Genomic DNA, 19,023 nt, shown 5'->3' on the forward strand with positions numbered 1-19,023 from the left:
TTTTTGTTTTTGTTTTTGTTTGGAGGAGAGCTTTTGTGTAAAATCAACAAACTTCAGAAGTAATAGGCTTATATTAAATCCTCCCTTTGGTGGTTGCAGCTTAGGGTACAGACCCAACAATGGGACAAGCTGCTGCATGAATCTTACAGTGCAAATTGTTGAAATTAATTATTCATTCCTACTAATACATCTTGCTAAGCATGAGGAACATTTTATTTCATCTCTTTTAGAAGGCATAGCCATGTTTCAGTCATAGGAATGTTATCATAAATTCCATAAAAATGCAAAGAAAGTATTTCAAGTTTTTCACTACAAGTTCCTAGGAGAATGTGATGATACGTTTGTCTTCAGAAAGATAAAAATCAAATGAACGTGTACAGTCATCCAGTAAAGGGAACATTTTGTGACTGCATCTTATTTTTTGATGCATTTCATACAAGGGAAAAAGACTTACACAGAGCCACAAATTCACCCTGAAGAGACTTGAAATATAAACTGCATAAAAAGTGATTTCACAGATTTCAGAAATTGCAGAAAAGAGATTATCAGWGCACAGCACAATGGAATGATTACACATCTCACAAAAGAGGGAWGCGAACACATTTGATAGACAGAATGGCAGAATGCGGGCGCTGAAGTATTGAATAGAGAATCTATCCCATCCCCCATCCTGACACAACTGTGAGATTATCCTCTGTGTGGAGGTGTTTTACCTTAAATCCACTTGGTGATCATGGGATTTCAACATCCACCATTAGAAAATCACTGTAGTTTTCCACTGGCAAAATGTGGAGATTCTCTTCTCATTTCTCTCATTAGCATCACCTTCAGAAACCTACGGCTTTTTTTCCTGTTGGCAATTATATCCTTTCTCTCACACACTTTCKCACGCACATCTTGTTCTCCTTTCTTTCACATCCTGTTCTCCATTCTTTAAATCAAGTATTACATGTTAACAATGGTGCTGTGTTTTCTAATATCGACTTGCTGATAGATTGTGATCTCACTGTAGTCAGTGTTAAGGCTCCAGCTGGCTCTGAAAGTGGAATTGAGCCTTCTAAATGACTTATAATCAGATTGATTTAAAGACCAATTTTCAGCAGTCTAAGGTCCCTAGCTGAACCATATTTTCACAAAGAGCACAGTGCGATACGTTTCTGAGATCCTAATATTAAGTGATACATCACAAATTACTGGACCTTGTGCATTTTGTAGGATATGGCCACCCCTGAACCACATTAATGGTATCTGATTAGTTCCAAAAGAATATCTGAAAAGTCTGGCTGCTGATCATACAGATATGTAAACTTGTCTGTTCTTGGTGAATTGAAAGTGTGGCTGAAAGAAACTTTTTAGGGAACTATCAAAATATTAACATGTCAGCATGAAGATATTGTCAGAGTGTGAAAAGACACMGTACAAAGTACAGCATTGACAGCATATAATACATCATGTAAAAAATACCAGAATTTTATTCTTTGRTAACTAAGTTAAGAACAAGGTTGGTCATTTAATTGCTGAGTATCTTCCTAACTTGGTTTTTCTTGCTCTGTCATGTCCTCAAGTTTTCAAGTCTGAAGTAAACCAAAAGAAAATGGCCAAAAAAATGCTTGGGGTTTTTTATATTCAACATTTTTCTTTAGTTATTGAAATAACAGCTCTTACCAAATGAGTAGCTTTTAAAGTCCTTATAGTTCTTGARGTAAAAGGTTTCTGCTAGCCATGAGAATATTTCTCAAAGAGGTTTGTACAGAAGGAGGCACCCGTCACAATGGTTTTAGAATGAATGTCCACAGGTATCAGATTTAGCGTGAAGCAATCAGAGTGCAACAGGGCAATGAACCCACAGGGAGAATGGGCTGAGGTTATCATTGCTCTTGCCTCCACATTATCGTCTCAATCAGGATTGCACACAAGGCTCATGTTGTCTTACTAAACAATATTGGTTTCCATGCCAGGTGTGAGTATCCTTGGATGTTATCCCTTGAAGATAAGCATGGTGGATTAACTGTCAGGAAGTCCTCAGAATAGAGAGATTCTCAGACCACCAAATCTAGCCTTCAATTATTATTGGTAACTTCATTATCTACCCTTTYAATAACACGATTTAGCTGCTTCTTAAAATTATTTGTTTAATCCCTATTATTACTATGGAAAGACTATTTTAGAATATTGCAGGAAACCTAACTTTTGGCTTAGCCAATTTGCTTTCATTTTTTGTGCTTTTAGACAAAATGTTGCTTTAACAGAAATAGCTCCTCTCCTTCATGAATATTTACTTTGTGTATTTTCAGCTTTTCTCAGGCTCTCAAACAGAGGAAACCAGGGCTAGAAGATGCTGTGGCAGGTCGTTCAATTCAACCTCATGTTTTGTGAAACTAGAGGAGCTAAGCTCATCTTGTCAGTCTCAATTTGTCCCAGCAGCCCTTTTCTCTCTGGCCTTTAATTTCAGCTTCCTTGGATATATTCCAAAGACTGTATCTGTGTCTCCTATGTCCACACTGCGATGGTGTCTTGCAGTTCCATTATAACTGACTAACACCTCCTTTTCTTGATCTTTCCCTTTATGCACACCGACACCTTGTTTACAGCAGAAGCTCTGTTACTCTGGGGGCATGGCACAAAGCGAGTGCTGTTTCATCTTCTACCTGAAACCAGCAGTTAACCTAACTTCTCCTATTTCTCACCTCTTCTGTGATTGCAGTGCCTTTCAAACACAGCCCAGTAAGAGCAGCTTGMATGAGTGAGTAGGGACAAAGACTTCCAAGATCTGAGCTCAGCTTTACTAATATTTCAATGAATGTTTTCAGACCAAAGGATGCTGGCCTACTCTAAATCATATTAATTTGCTACTCTTTCTRAAGTGTTTATGACAATTGACATGAGCCTCTTAAACATGAAGGGTTGTTAAAGAAACATCACCTTTATCATGGAGGTGTTATTTTCTTCAGCTAGGTATAATGATAACTGAAATTACTGCCACAGTTTTGTCACAGGAAGCTCAAGAGGCTGATAGTATCAAAATGCTGGATAAGAAACTAGACAAGTTCTTGGGCCCTGTATTCATAAACGAAGTACTGGAGGGGATTAACAGGGTTATGACTTTCATTATTCTTAATAAAACAGGTGTGGATACTGGGAAGTACAAAGAGAATGGATTAAATGAAAAGCCGAGTCTCCCTTGCACTCTTAGAGAGTATTTAGCTATATGTATATATATAGCTATATTTATACATAATTTAGTATTTAGATGCACTGGAGATCTGATCCAGAAGAGCTGTTCTTATATTCTCAGTGACTTGCAAAACTACACATTAACAAGAACTGTCAATACAGTTATTCTTAGATAATTGTTAACAGCTACCCATTTTTTCAGTAAAGAACCAAGATTACAAGACTGCAAGTTTTCCATACTAAAATGATGAAAAATAGAAATGGAGATGTGACATATTGTCTGTAGGGACATGAATATGTACACCTAATATATGACAGTTGCATGTAGAAAGAGAAATATGTGCCAAAACTCATGTTGAGTACACTGATCCAGGTGTTTTTGATTTCTGGTTTGGTTTGCTCTTTGGGTTTTCTTTTTTTTTTTTAATTACCTGTCCTCCTACAGATTTTTTAGTGGCAATTTATCACAATCTCTGTGACCAAGACATAGACATTTCTATCTTGAATTAGAACTTTATTTACAGATGGAAATGTGGTTTTTAGGAGCTGCCAAAAACTTTACATTTCTGAAGGTAGTGAGTCAGTCATCCTCCTTGGAAGCACTATGCTTATGCAAAACTCTATTAGTGTTTTTATTATCCGTAGAATTTCCTGTTCCTGCATAATTCAGCAATATTTGACCTGATTACCTCCAGCAGCCAAGGTAGCTCTGCTGCACCTGTTATAACTGTGCTCCATCATACAGATCAAAAGATGCTCTGGCTTAATTCACATCATGTTCTATTATTTAATACTGTCTTGCCTTTCCTCTGATTTGGTTAACCTTTCATCTCCAAAAGTTAGAGAAGACTGCTGCTTCCAGCTAAGTGCACAAGTCTACTTTGCCCATGTATTTTTTAGTATAAATATATAAAAATATTCTAAAATCTAAGGCAAGAAATACTAAAATTCATTTCAATTAATATGGGGATTGAGTTGAGATGCTATGACTAGGAAATTGTAGTGGGCACTGGCAGTCATTTAAAAATATCAAAAACATCAATTCTAGTACCAAGAGAAAAAGTTTTAGGTAATGGATTTAAGTAAAGGGCTTACAAAGCAGTGTTTAATTTAAAATAATGAAAAACAATTGTGAGTTAAACATTGATCATGAAAAGACACTAATTAAGATGTACTAATGATATGAAACTTAATTCTTATGCAATTTATGCACAATTACTCCTGAACAAATATTTAATTACTTTTTTTTTAATACCCTAAAACAATCTTCCCTTCTCCCACACTGTGTCTCAGTTTATTTCTAGTTGTTAGGTAGGAATATGTAAGCTCTTAATTGGCACAGAGTAAGAATGACAGGTATTRAGGGAATTGAGCACTGTTATATTTTTAGTTCTTAAAAATTAGAAGGGAAATGCTTTACAAGTGGATGACTTGAGGAGTGTGTAGTGGTTTTACAGACTAATTGTATTAATTAATTGAATTAATTAGCAGACTTTTCAAAGAGCTTTTCAGGCAGAGATTGCAATGTAAGCACTATGTTGATGTTATTATTATTGAGCGCTGCAGACGCTTCACTCCAGACGTTGGGCTGGCTAAACCTTCAGCAGGAGCTGTAATGAGTCAGGAGAAACTCAGAGAGAAATGTTTCTTGCTTCAAGTCCCACTTCTAAAGTAAAACAAATGTAAACTGTTTGTGTGTGAAACCCAGTGACCTGACAGAGGTGAGGCTGTCACACATGGAAACACACACATAGCACACATGTGCAAACAACTGGACACACAGATCAGCTCAGACAGGGTGATCAGCACTGACACAGGCATCAACAACCTCAGCAGTCTCATCTTTCCCCTGGTCTGGCAGACCAGGAGGAAGGTCCATGAGTAGAACATATATTTATGTGTACATGTGAATATTTGTACCATGTCCAGCAGCTGGCCTTGGGCAGTACCTGTCCCCTGCATCCCAGCTTCCCCAGATCCCAGCACCTGGACACAGGAATCGAAGAGGTTCAGAGCCTCTCTCCAGCTGCTGCTAAAGCCCTGTTTTTCACAGAAACACATATGCACACAWACACATGTGCATTCAGAGAGGTCACCAATGGCTGGCTGGTACTCCCCTGGCCTGTTTGGCATCCAGCTCCTTGCGTGGTTTCCCMCTCAGAAACACAAGCACACCTAATTCCTAATTCCACCAGCAAGCCTGGCTTGATATTTGCTCAATCTCACATGCTCACTCACACATTTGTAACCCCTCAGCTGCTTTCCCCACAGACATCTGAGCCTCTGACACAGCTCCCACTCCGCTGTTGGCACTTAGACCCACACAAACATACACACACATCATAGAAAAATCCTTAGAAAGGGAATTGAATAACATAAAGCAGACTCTGCTGAGCACTGTGCACTGACCAGCAATCYGTGTACAATCAGCCCCCTTTCACTTTTTCCTTTGTTTTCCCATGAGTGTTCCCAAATCACCTACATCTACCCCTTTCTTCACCTTTGGCTCTTCACCTAAGCATCCCATAACGGGACTTGAAGTCCTGAAATGTTTCTCCTGCATCCCATAGTCTGTCCCATACTCTTGAGCAATGACCTGCACAGTCTGAAGGGTGATCCAGAGAGATGGGAGTGCACCCATTAACTCATCTTGATGACTGTCACCCCTGGACCACAGATCTGAGCAGCACCTGGGGCCACCCTGACAAGAGTCTGATCAGGTGGTTCTTCCTCTGAAAGTATAATTTGGGTTCCCTAGCCAAGCCTGTAATATAGCAAAATTCCTGCAGCTTATAATAAAGGACTTTTCGTTAAGAGCATTGGAGAATGTCTTTAACCTAGAGGTTTGTGAAGTTTTCAGATAAAGTTTTCTGAAGGACATCCAAATTATTAATCTATATGCAGTGTGCCTGAACTCAGCTGGGCATTTCTCATTCTGCATCCAAGAGATATTTCATTTTTTTTTTTTTTTTTTTNGTGTTAATGCATAAAGAATCCAAATGATGCACTTGAGTTACAAAACTTTTTCAGTCCCAAGGTCAGCAGATTGTTTGGATTCCTCAGATGTATCTACCACTTCCTCACCCTTCAGCTCWGTGGTTGAAGTTTCACATCACTGGTTGCCAAAATCTGCTGTAAAATTTGTAACCTGAGTGATAAAATGGAGAAGGGGAGGCAGTCCTTACTTGAACACATGCACCTATTGGTCACTTAGTTGTCATACATAATAAAGAACTCAGAGTCACAGAAATGTCCTTCAGGAGAAGACTAAGAATTAGGTTTGATGGCACAGACATTGAGGTCGACCCTTAGGAATGAGGCATGCATAGCTTCTAATGGGACCACTGCACAAACATGAGTTGCAGTCTTGGACAATACCAGTATATAGCAATTTTATACACCGAGAACGAAAATTTTGTATTTTTTTCTTRGCAGATTTTTTTCCTCTTTCAGTACTACTGTAAAAGTAATTCCCAGATAAATTGAGTAAGACTTTTATTCATATATTTATATATATGCATACATATAYACATTTATATGCATATATGGATAAACAGAGAGGAATGAAGGTTTTTATCTTTTCTGAAAACAAGAGAATGACTCTGTTCTGTAACCATGAATTAAAAAAAAAAAAAAAAAAAAAAAAATAAAAAAAAAAAAAAAAAAAAAAAAAAAAGTTTTTTTTATTTATAAAAAAAAAAAAAAAAAAATATTTTTTAAAAAAAAAAAAAAAAAAAAAAAAAAAAAAAAAAGGAATAAATTAAAGAGAAAGGAGGAAAAAATCTCGTCCTCATATGGGAGAAAGTGTTTGCACAAGGCAAGGCAAATCAGAAAGGGCAGTAGAAGCAGCAGACTTTGGGATTCTGCTCATCCCAGCAGGGGAATTCAAACCAGTGGTATATGATCTTGGAAACCAAGATACATTTTTTTCCTCAAAGACAGTGCTTCACATTAATACATTTATTCCTGTGCAGACCCAAGTTATGCCTATTTATCCCTGGAGCAATAATTCTATAGGTTGGTCCTATAATTTTAATATTCCACCTGTCCTGAAGAAGCTCAATGAAGGCCTTGGAGGGGATTTAATATTATTCAAAAGAATTAATCCTGCAGTGTAACAAATGCCCTACAGAAATAATTTAAATGGAATTTTTGAAGGTTTAAGTGTCCTATGGATAACTCTGAAAATCTCCATCCCATTGTGTCTAGTGCTGGACAGGCAACMGTCCTTGTAGCACACATGCTTTCCTGGGACAATAGGAGATTTGTATTTGGTGAAAAATAGTGGGATTTTTGCTATCATACTAGCTATTTTGCAAAACAACTATATTTAAGAAAGTAAAGCATTAAATCAAATTGCAATTAAATACTTCATCTGCATTTTTGCTTTTCAGCTTCTGAATATGATGCATTCAATGAGGGTAAAGGAAAAGTTGTTTTAACTTCAGCTTGGGACAGAGATTACATGTGGCGTAAATGGCAAACCCTTAAGTGATTTTGCACTTTAGTGTCCTGCCAGGAAGAGGCARGGCACTTTTGTCTGTGAAAAGGCCGCTCATGAAAATGTATCTTTGATCTCAGTTCCAGGATATGCCCAGGTCCTACAGGATATGATGGCTGAGTGTATCCACACAGGGTAGGAGAGCAGGGAACAGAGAGYTGGAGAAGTTGCTTCCACTGACAAGGGGCAAAGAAATAGATTTGGAAATGATGTTTAACAAGAACAGAATCAAAGAAGGGTTTTTCAGTCAGACCCTGGGATAGGATTAATCTGGACAAATGCTAACATTTGCAGCATAGACATCTATAGCTGAGTTGGATGTTGTAATTAATCTTCACTGTCATTTGTGTCCAGTGACTGTGAGGAGACTGCAGGGAAACTGTCTCCAGTGCAGCCATCTGTGTTGCAGATGTTGGACATTACACGGGCTGAATACTGCTGTAATTTCAGTCTCCTTTTGCAAAACTCAGATGCCTTGTGTCAGGGCAGGGATATGGTATATAGAATCTCAAAATAACAAAGCACAAAATAAAGCACACAGCTGAGAGTGAGGCCATCTGAAAAGGTGTAAGAAAGCCATGGACTGAGGYTGATTAAGATAAGCTTTTTAATGAAGAGAGAGCAGACCTGCCCGTGTTCCTTGTTTAGCCTCAGGACTTTGCTGAATTGTGTTCACTTTTGCTTTGCTTGCTCTTTAAGTGCAGAGCTTTATTAAGCTTCTGGACAGCCAGGCACGCAAACTGGCTAAATTGAGCCCAGAAGTAATTTCCATCCAGATTCAGCTAGTAAGGGAAAAATCTTTCACTGCTGTGCTCTGCTCACAGTAAAATTCTTCTCAGTCTGGGAGGTGACAGAGAGCCAGGACTCAAATTCGAAAGCCATAAAACCCTGAAAACAATATGAACATTCTATCAGTTGTTCTAAGGTACAATCACAATAATCCACAAACTGACATCCTGAGATATTTTACTCTGTGTCTGCTTGGGAAGGGTGAAAAGAGGCTGAGGTATCTGCACTAAAAAGGGTTMTGTATAAAACAATTTCAGCTGCTTGAATTAATGATACATTTTTAAAGTAAAACGTGGCAAAAGAAATTTCATAATCTTAAAAAAGTTGTAAAGCAGTGTTTTGGGTTTCGGAAAAATTATTTTATCTTTTCACATCTCAAAAMTTCACAAAATATTTTTCTCTTTCTACATACTGATCTTTTAAAATCTTTAGCTCAAGTCCTTTGAAGTGCACTCCAAATATTTTACCACTTAATTTAAGGAGAAAATGTTTTCTTGGTAGCAAGACAGCTGCTTTCCCTCATGTTGCAAGCAGCTGATGCTAAAACATGAAGGAGAAACTTCTGCAGTAGAACTTGCTTGTTCTTATGAAAATGCACCCTTTTGGTTAATGCAATGGACTCTTGGGTTGTGCAGGTTTTGTATTATGTTAACCTGAAATTGTTGGGGGTTCAATTCAGTGCTGCATCATTCTGTGTACAAACTGTAAAACATAAGACTGAAATTTACAGTTAGGTACAAGGGCAACATGAATAACACAAAAGAAAAAGAGATTTTGAAAGKATGCTTTCAAGAGAATGAGTGAGTATTCCTGATGATCTTTTTAGACTTCTCCACAACAAAATGACAAATTCCAATTATAACTTGCTTTCTGAGCAAGTACCTGGTAACTATGTGGCCTTATTTCTTTCTACGAGGCTCAGAGTGTGTGGAAACCTCTACAGTGTTAGAAACCCACACATTCAAGTATGTGGTATAGCTAAAACTGAAGTCATCTGGCTATAGGGATTGATGGAATCAGTGAGGCCCCGTATTTAAGGAAAAAAGTGGAGAAAATTTTCAGAGGTAGAAATAGGACTGACATAGCAACCATGAATAAATTTAATTTTGGAAGGGTAAGTCTGGTCAGCTGTCAAACCACAAAAATCTGTTGATACGAGAAATGTATATGGATAGTTAACGTATTTATATGAGATGCTAACTTCCACTGTGAAATCACTTCAGAGGAAATTTGCATTGCATGGCATTAAAACAAAGCCAACTCTGCATGGAGCACTGCATCAGTGCATTATAAATGGTGGCAGTCCCTTCTTCAGTGCTGAAACTGAATGATTAACAGCAAATCACAGGTCTTTAAAAACCTTGGTGATAATATTTTCATAGAAGATGCTTTTATAAGAAGGACATCTCAGCAGAAACCTGAAAAAAATCTTCTCTGATAAAGCTCAAAATAAAAGAAGGAAGTTCCCCATAACAGTGATGGTAATGTCCCATCTTTTTTAAAATGCACTGTGCTTGCTGACATCAACGAGTTCTGCAGGAAGAACATGGCTCTTTATTGATAGTGTCCATACAGCTGAGGCAATTGCATTTAATTATGAGAAATCACTGGCCCTTTTCCAGTAAAACCCTAAAGGGAGATGGAGTTGTTCTGTTTTATGTACACAAGAAATAGCTTTTCAGACAGAAACTCRTGCTGTGTTTGTTAATGGCTTTTTTACTTGCTTCAAAAAGGGGAGATTAAATATGTTTATTGCACACCCTGCATGTATGATGTCCACCTGTCTCTGTCACATAGGAGGTTTTCTGACTGGATTTAAAATTTGTGTGAAATTCTCCTCATGGGAAGGGCATTTGTTATGCCAAGATAGAAGGATGCAGTGTTTTGATAGTATGGCTTTTCTTGGGCTTCTTGTATAAAAAAATCTCTGCAGGTTTTTTATTTCTGACTTCTAGAGAGTACTTGGTGCAGCCCTGTGCCCACTGAGAAGTGGCAGATTCAGCCCTCAGTGTCCAGAATCCTTTGGGATCTGTCACAGGCACTAGGGAAGGAAAATTCTGACTGGAACAGGAAAAGGAGGGAAGTGATGGCAGGTGCAAAAGGCAGAAACAGAAAATCAGGCTCCTCTGCTTAACTCTTCCATTACTTGTGGTAAATAAGCATGAATGAATTTCTCAGTTTCCATTTAAGTTTCCAGTGTGAAAACAGGATCAATAATGTTCTGTCATCGGGAAGGTCCTCTGTGATGCTCAATCCATTATTTTTCTAAGGGCTCATATTTTGCCACTAAGAAGACAGCCTGAATTCTCTGTTGCTGCTATGCAGTCACCAGGTAGCTATGCAGGCACCTCTATGCCCAGAATTTCAGGAATTTCACAGAGAAAGGTACAGTGTGTGCAGACAGTGGGCGGACATGCTGATACTCTCGAGTGGGACCAGTGTGGAAAACCACTGTTTTTCCTGATATAGACAATGCAGGTAGAGTGGCAGTGGTCAACAAAATAAAGGTTCCCCAGTATTACAGGATCCTAGTGTCTGTATACAGATGCACCAGCTTCACAAGGAAGGGAAAAGTAAAATCTGGACAATATTAAATCAGCAGCAGTAGCTGCATCAGTAACCTTACCAGTGAAATGTGGGATGACTGCTCTGGTGCATAATTCCTCAGTGGATGGGGATGATCAGGGAAGCTGTCAAAAAMCATTTTCTGAAAGACAGTGTAGTTGATTTCCTGGAGGCCAAGCAATTTGAGTCAACACAGCTGCAGYGAGCTTATTTTCTGTCACTCTATCCTTTTCATATGGATCCAGATGGAAATGGGCGACAGCACTTGCATTTAGAAAGTATTGCTGCATTGGAAGGTCGAGCTCACAGCATTTTCACAGAGAAACTACAAAAATCCAGGGATGGTCATTATGGGTTCTGGGCTGACTTTCTTTAAATAGAAACATTTGGTTAGACAAGCTGAACACAAATGAGGAGTGCTGGAAGCAYGTCTCTCTCTCATGAGTTGCACAGAAGAGTCCCAGCATACCAAAGCTGGACTTCTCAGTTATAAACAAGGATGGATTTGTTATTCGAAATAAACAGTGCTGAACCCTCTTGAAAGGGTGGAAAGAAATCGYGTGGAAAATGTTATGGAAACTCCCCAAATCATGACTGTGAACTGTGCTCTYCTCTGCCCCAAATGATTCAAACCGTCTTCCTTTTCAAAACCAGATGTGCAGCACAGCTGGACTTTTCATGCCACTCACATCTGAGGATGGTTTAATCTTGACCATCTGCCACAKCTACATTTCATTGTTATGGTCAGTGGTAGAATACTCCCATCTCCAAGTAAGGGTTTTGAAATTGGAGCTGGAGCAAGATATCACTGGGACCAAAGTCAGGTCATGCAGTCTGAGCTGATTCTCAGAAGAATTTCTGCTTGATGGGAGAAGCTGGTGGCTCTGTGGGTGCAATGGTAGAGACAGAACAGAACAAYGTGAGGTATTCTGAAGTGTCTTCTTCACTGTGAATACGCTTTGCTCTTACACAGCCCCATCTTCCCCTTTGTTCGAAAATCAGAAATTAATTTCACACTTTATGCTTATTTAGTTCAGTGCCACAGTGTCTCTCTGTGAAAGAAAGAAGCAATCAAATAAGGAAAAGGCACTTTTTAACTTTCCCTGAGATGGGCTTATTTGTCACCTCCACGCACTGTGATCTTCCGAGTGTTTGGAGGTGACAGTCCAGAGACCAACAGTGTGTTGATATGAGCTGAAGGAAGAGCATGCATGCTGTGCCTACAAAGTAGGTTTATAATCTAGATGTCAGTATTATATAAATAATAAGAGAGAATTCATTTCATTTCGGTGTAGTGTTGTCCACCACACCACTCCACATTTCTCAGCATAAATGATGGCTTTTCCTTTGCTCTTTGGTAGAATATATGGGGATACTGAAGATTATAGGACCAMATATTCAATTGTTTGGGATTTTTTYTTGAGGATATGGTTTATTTTCAGTGATTTGTATTTGAAATGCCAGTGGACAAAAGATATCTTTTCCTAATGCAGGGGAGGATAAACAATACCACACAGCTTGCTGATGCTGGGCTTTGGAGCAAACAGTGAATAATCCCTGCTACTCTTAGGACTAGAAGCCATTACAGCAGCCCAAAATATTGCATCAAACTTCACTAATACTCTCTATGGAGAACAAATGCAGCAGCTGTCCAGCAGCAGAAAGAGGAAACCAGAATATTACATTTATCATTTTTGGAGCCGGTGAGGGTAATGGTGTTTGGTACTGAATTGAGGCACTACAGTGTGCATGCACAACTGTGGTGGGTCAGACCTACSTGTTTTTTAAGTCCCTATCCCATCTCTAGCAGCTGATGCATACCAGAATAGTGCTGGTATGGCTCACTTCCCAAGAAGTGCCTCAGTGCCAATAAACTTTAAGACTTGCTGAGTTGAAGGCTGTATGTAGACCRTGAGGATTAATAGACCCCAAATGACCTACTTGAATAAATGTGTTTCATTGCTTTTGAACAAACCTTTCCTTGATCCCTACATCTTACAACACAATGTTCTGCAGGTTTATTTTGAGGCATGTGGTAAGTTCACTCTTTTGCTTGTGGCAAATCTTATGTTTGGGTATTTTATTGGGTAGGCCTACAAAAATTAGTGATATATTCTTTAATTCATCACTTTATAATTAATAAATTTATTATCATGGACTTAATTTGCAGATATCTGTAGGTCCCAGAAATGACAAGGTTGAAGTCTGCCCAAGGTGTCTCCTGTGCATCCAACGGGACAGCAGTGGAACGGTGCATTGGACAAACAGGGGCAGTGGACTCAGGCTTGCAAGCACCTCCCATTAGGCATTCAGAGATTAGCACCACTCATATCCTCAGGAACAAACAGTGTAGCTTTCCTTTCAAATGCCAAATCTTGCTGCTTCCTTAAAGCTGTTCTGAGCTGGAGGGGGCAGCTGCTGAGGCAGTCATTGAAAATCACCTTACAGAGAGGTTAAAAAGGGTTGAAATATCCCACTGTCCCAGGGGCAGATCCAGAGCTAGGGCACAGATGTTAATTGACATACATGGAAATAGAAATCAAACCAAACAATGGTTTAGCACTTACAAGTTATAGGCTGTTACCTCTATACTCCCTTCCTGCCACCTTCCCTTTTTTTCCTTACCATTACAGCCTCAGAAGTGAGTTGCTCCCATTTGCCTCAATGTCTGGTTTAAAGCCACAAGATACTCCTCAAAATCTTTTCAAACCTGGAAATACACAGGATAAAAAAGGAGCCTGRTATTCTCCATTTTGCTTTACAGAAATAAACAGGAGAAAATGTTGTTTCTGTGCATCCAAAGGAGGATCTCACATCTCACACCTTTGACCCTGCAAAAAGTTGGTGAGGGAGGAATTTGCAATAAAAATGCGTATTTTCCCCCTCCCTCACTGAGCAGAAAAGGTATCCTGGATAAGTCCTTAGAACAGGCTTTCAGGTAAGCACTTTCTGTGTATCCTGCCAGTGCTCTTATTTCTAAATACGGTCCATGCTATCTGCTAGTTTCCATGGAAGATAAAACCCTCATCCCACTGGTTTCAAAACTGCTCCTTCCACTCATGCACTATGAGAACTGCTCTCAAGCCCACGATTTTGCTGACAGTCCATTATGCTCTTGATGGCCTTTGGATCTAGTCTACAGTCCACATGGAGCCATGATTCTCTATGGAAGTATAAGAATAAGCAGGATAAATTCCACAGAGTTTTGCATCCTTTCAGCAAACACCATTGTTTGAACCATCATTTCCACAGCAGCGGGAGCACATTTCCCAGGGGAAACCTGCAAAGTGTGGAAGGCTTCCCACTCATCCTGTTATCCATGCCCTTGTATTGATTTCTTCATCAGTACTGCAGCTCTGAGCTACTTCACATGCAGCACAACATCGAATCATCTCTTTGGCTGTATTTCTCTGACAAAGGAACCTATTCCAGACTGGCAGATTTAGACACTAATGAAAGCTGAAAGAAAGTGTAAAGAATGAGCTCTACTCTTTGTTAAGGCTGATCTTTATCTCCATAAAGTAAAACTATTATCCAAACACTCCCTTTATACAGACTTAGGTCTTGATTTTCTAATGGTGTTATTTTGGTCCCAGAGCATCCTAGAAAGAGAGCAAACCTCTTCCACAAAAGCTGTGTGATTGAGAATATCTCTTCAGGAACCATAATAAATGGTAAAGTTTGTACCCACCAGCCTGTAATCTGTGAAAGCAGCTCATCTCTAACTCAGGGAATGCAAACCAGGTGTTATGGTCTTTTAAATTACAGCCAATTCTTGGAGCATATATAATAGAAAGAATGGAGCAGAGCTAACTGTTTCACTGCTGCTGCAGTGGCTCTCTTATGCTTTAAAACATCAGGCTGAATTCTATATCGATCCCCTGCTACTCGTGCTACTGTTTTTATAGTATCGCAAGCAGTTTAAAACTCACTATTTATGCATCATGGAGGATTAATTCTTCATTAATTTGGTGAACCGTAAATACACACAGCCATTTCTTCCAGTTCAAAAACATTAAACTGTCCATGTCTCAAGCCCCATTTTACTMAGGGAGGACAACAGAGTAAGCGAGCTTGGGTTAGTTTTCAATAGATCATGCACCTTCTTAGTACGACTGTTCCCTAACCAAACCTTGTTTTCCATTTACGTCACTTATCCTGCTCGTGGAGTTTTGAGCCCTGTTCTCAGTTCGTGTCCCTTGGTACAGCCCCTTTGGCTCAAACCTATCAATTAAGTAGATCCCTGCTTAGGCTGAAGAAACCTCCTGTGGTCTTCAGTCCCGAGCAGCAATTCCTGAGCCGGGTGAGAGGAGGGCCAGGGAAACCTTTCATTTGTTGTAATAACAAACTGMGAGTGAAAGTCCTGCCGAGGAGCCAGCACTTTCAGTGATTCATGGAGCAGCACTAATTGCACTGGCTACTCACTGATAAGTTGCACCCTTGGTGAGAGATTAGCCCATAAATCACTGCGGGGAGTTCAATTGTTTGATGCAATCAGTTAGGCATACCCATTTTGGCAGTATACCACTTCCTGTCTCGATTTTTTTTTTTCTCCCCCTTTTTAGATGAACATCACCAAAGGGAACCACAGTTGTAGGTCTTCTATCATTCTTTGTTCCTTCTTGTGTCTTGCCCAGCTTCCAGAACTTTCCACTTCGCTTAAAATGTTAGCTTCCAATGAGTGGGGTCTTCTGTTGTGTCTTTCACCCATGGTACTCAACGCTCTTTATAAATACACAGTAGTTCAGGCTCTAAATTCTTCTTCCTGCCTCATTTTGTAGGTGGAGAAGCTAGAATGTATGTGACTAAGGAAATAATTTGCCCAAGCTCAGGACACTGGCAGTATTTTACACCACAGCCAATGACGTGCTGGTAATTTGTACAGACTAGATTATGCAGTGCAGATGCTTTGGATGCTGATTATCACAAATGTGTAGGACAGGAAATTTTGCAGTGCTTAATGGGTCAGCTTGTAGTTATTYGCCTGCTTGTGTTTGTTTTTGTAGTGCTCAGAGGCTGGAGAGGAAATGCTGTTTCACAGTAGCGAATAAAGGCCAATGCAACTCACTTGATGCAGTCCAAGAGCCCCCTGTGAGCCAGGGAATGCTCTTCCTGGGCTGGAAGCAGACTGAGCATACCCACAGGCATCACAACCTCTTCCCTGACTTCCCTCATGGCTTGTGTGCTCATGACCAGAGCTGCCCTGCTYTTCTCCTTCAGAAGCTATGGGGTCGTGTCCTGGCCAGAGAAGGCGCTGCCAGCTCTCCTGTCACCCTCACACAGAAACCTGCTCCTGCTGCTCCTTGGGAAATCAGCCAGTTCAACCATGGAATGGATGCAACAGGARCAACCTCCCTTAGACCAACAAAGACAAAGGAATAGAGAATTTCTAATGCGTAAAGAACCTGTGGAGTTGAGAGAAGTTGTGSGTTATATGACTTCTGACAAGCTGTTTCCAGATTTTTTTTTGTATTGTTCTAGGCTTCACTTGCAAATTTTACAGAACATCACTAAAAACTTGCAAGATCCTAAGCAAAGGCTCAGCAGTCACACCTGATTATCACAGGAGCTCAGCAGAGATTCTAAGCACCTGTGATCCCTAGACCTGGGCTACAGGAGTTCACTGAGTTATTGATAAATGATTTCTTCTTGTCAAAAAAGTCTGTCTACCTGATGACCCCAGATTTTCTGTACTTAGAATGGTTCATAGTGATTACAGTGACTTGATTGAAAATTGGCAAAACTTGGGCAATCATGGAGATGGATCTTTTGTTTTCCTATTTGTGACTGTTTCAGATGCCTAAATGGATAAAATAACAGCAAGAGTTTGACAGGAGTATTTCTAATATTTCATTACAATGAAAATGTTGTTTTGCTTTGCTAGTTGTTTTTAAATGAAAGCTTCAATTCTGTGAAAAATAAAGGAATAAAGGACACCCAGATTTAACAGTGGTGTGGTCTACCACTAAATTTCTGCTCAATCCAACTTGTGTTTGCCAAGCAGCTCAACTTAAGCTTCATTTAATTAGCTATTTAGTTTGGGTAGTTTCAGCCTTAGTTCATGACTGCTAACCCTTTATGTTATGCTGCACATAAGAACAGCACAACTATTAGACTATCTATATTTCTACATAAACACTCCTAACAAATAGAATTTCAATTCTGTTATTTAAAAATACCAAGGAAAATAAGCTAGTAATTATATTAATTAAAGCTGGTAATTCCGTTCATTAGCATGGCAAAGAGACTTAGCATGAGATAAAAATCACTCGTACAAATAGAAGATGTATACTTCCAGAGAACCATTAACACTTCATAACAAAATGAACAGCAAGGGACCAAAATGAACGTTTAAATACAAACTGAAAGATAGCTAGAAGAAATATGAATTAAAATGGCTCAGAATAACCTCAGATGCGTGTCCTCACTCCTGAAGCACTCTCATGCCATCCTCCCTGCAATATTGTGAGGTTAGAAACAGCTCCAGTGACAAAGAGCTCTCTTCTGTTGACTGGCTGCTGTGAAAATGCTTTTGAAAATTGCCATGAAACATTGTTTAAAAAAATCAAATAACCAAAAACGCCACCAAAAAGCCAAGGAAAGAAGCCAGCTACTGGACAGCCTAATAAAGGACAAAGTGAAAAGACACTGTGTAACCAGCTTGTCTTGATCACATGAGATCCTGGTCCAAGCAGATATTGGYTGTACTGGGAGCCAGAGCCTAAATGTCAGGACAGCATTACTTCCCCTTGGACTTTTCTCCATCAGTCTGGAGCTGAAAATTCCCCAGTTTACATCTGGAGTCCTGTAGGTACTTTGAGCTATGATCTTTGAAACTTACTACTCCACTGCAGTGACCAAGGGCACTGGCAGGCTTCTGTATGTTGAAAACTTTGGGAGCATATCACTGAATTTGTTTCTAGAGGACTTTTTAGCATTGATTTGCTAAAATGGCCAACTGCTTCACATGTACCACAGTGTTTACAAGCTGCTGCTGCTGATAGTGGTGGGTACCGAGAGCAAGTYGCACAGATGTGCTTTTCTGTTATGGGGTCTGACGGTGAAAGCTGCAGAGAGGAGGTCGACAATGTCACCTTGACTCTCTGGGATCTTATGGAAACACAGATCATGACGTCAGTATCATCCCTCCACAAATATTCTAGTTGCACAGACAAAAGTCAGTTCCCCCATCGAGTCAAGGTGTGGAAAGCTCTACAGGCTGTGATCTTCTCATGATTAATAAATCAGTCAAACTCATCCAGAGCCACAAGCAGATCCTAACACAACCCCATTCAATCCACAGCTCATTCTCCASGGAACAGTCAATAAGCTTGCGTTCTGATCGATGTTTCTAAGATACACTCAGGACAATTTGACCCCAACARTATCTAAGCTTTCAAAAAAATCAAGTAGTTCAAAATCAAGGACTGTGCCCTGGTGCTGTAGGAACACAGTTCATCTTGTAACATATATCCTCTTCACCTTTCAGCACAGAAAGAAAATATTCTGATTAGGCAAATGTACTACAAACAGAAAATCTTGTCTATAATAGCTTTTTTTTTTTTACTCCTAGAAATGTACAAATGCATAATTTTCTATGCAGATGTGCACTGGGGATTCTGTTCACTATTGACATGCCTTTAATAGTTGGCAATGAGCAAAACTACCTTGTAAATTGCCTCCCAATCTTATTGAAATAGCCTGATACAAACTGCACCYTAATTGCTAAATTAGGACTATGTGCTTTGCTGGGCTAATTTTCTTGCTAAATGAGCACGTGGTGTTGCAGTTAAGGGCTTTTTATCAGGTTATTACAATGAGGGATTATGTAGTTTCAATGTAATTGAATTTTAACGAGGACAACYCTTAAGCAAATACACCTCTATAAATGATGCAGCACTGATGTTATGCTGAGAAACTGAAGATGACAATTCAGCAAAGCCAGCTGGACCTAGGGGCCTCTTTTAGTGCTTCACTTAAAATAGTTTTTTTTT

This window comes from Malurus melanocephalus, unplaced genomic scaffold (assembly GCF_030028575.1).
Source record: "Malurus melanocephalus ecotype Western Australia unplaced genomic scaffold, MMel_1.1 scaffold_5, whole genome shotgun sequence".
NCBI lineage: Eukaryota > Metazoa > Chordata > Aves > Passeriformes > Maluridae > Malurus > Malurus melanocephalus.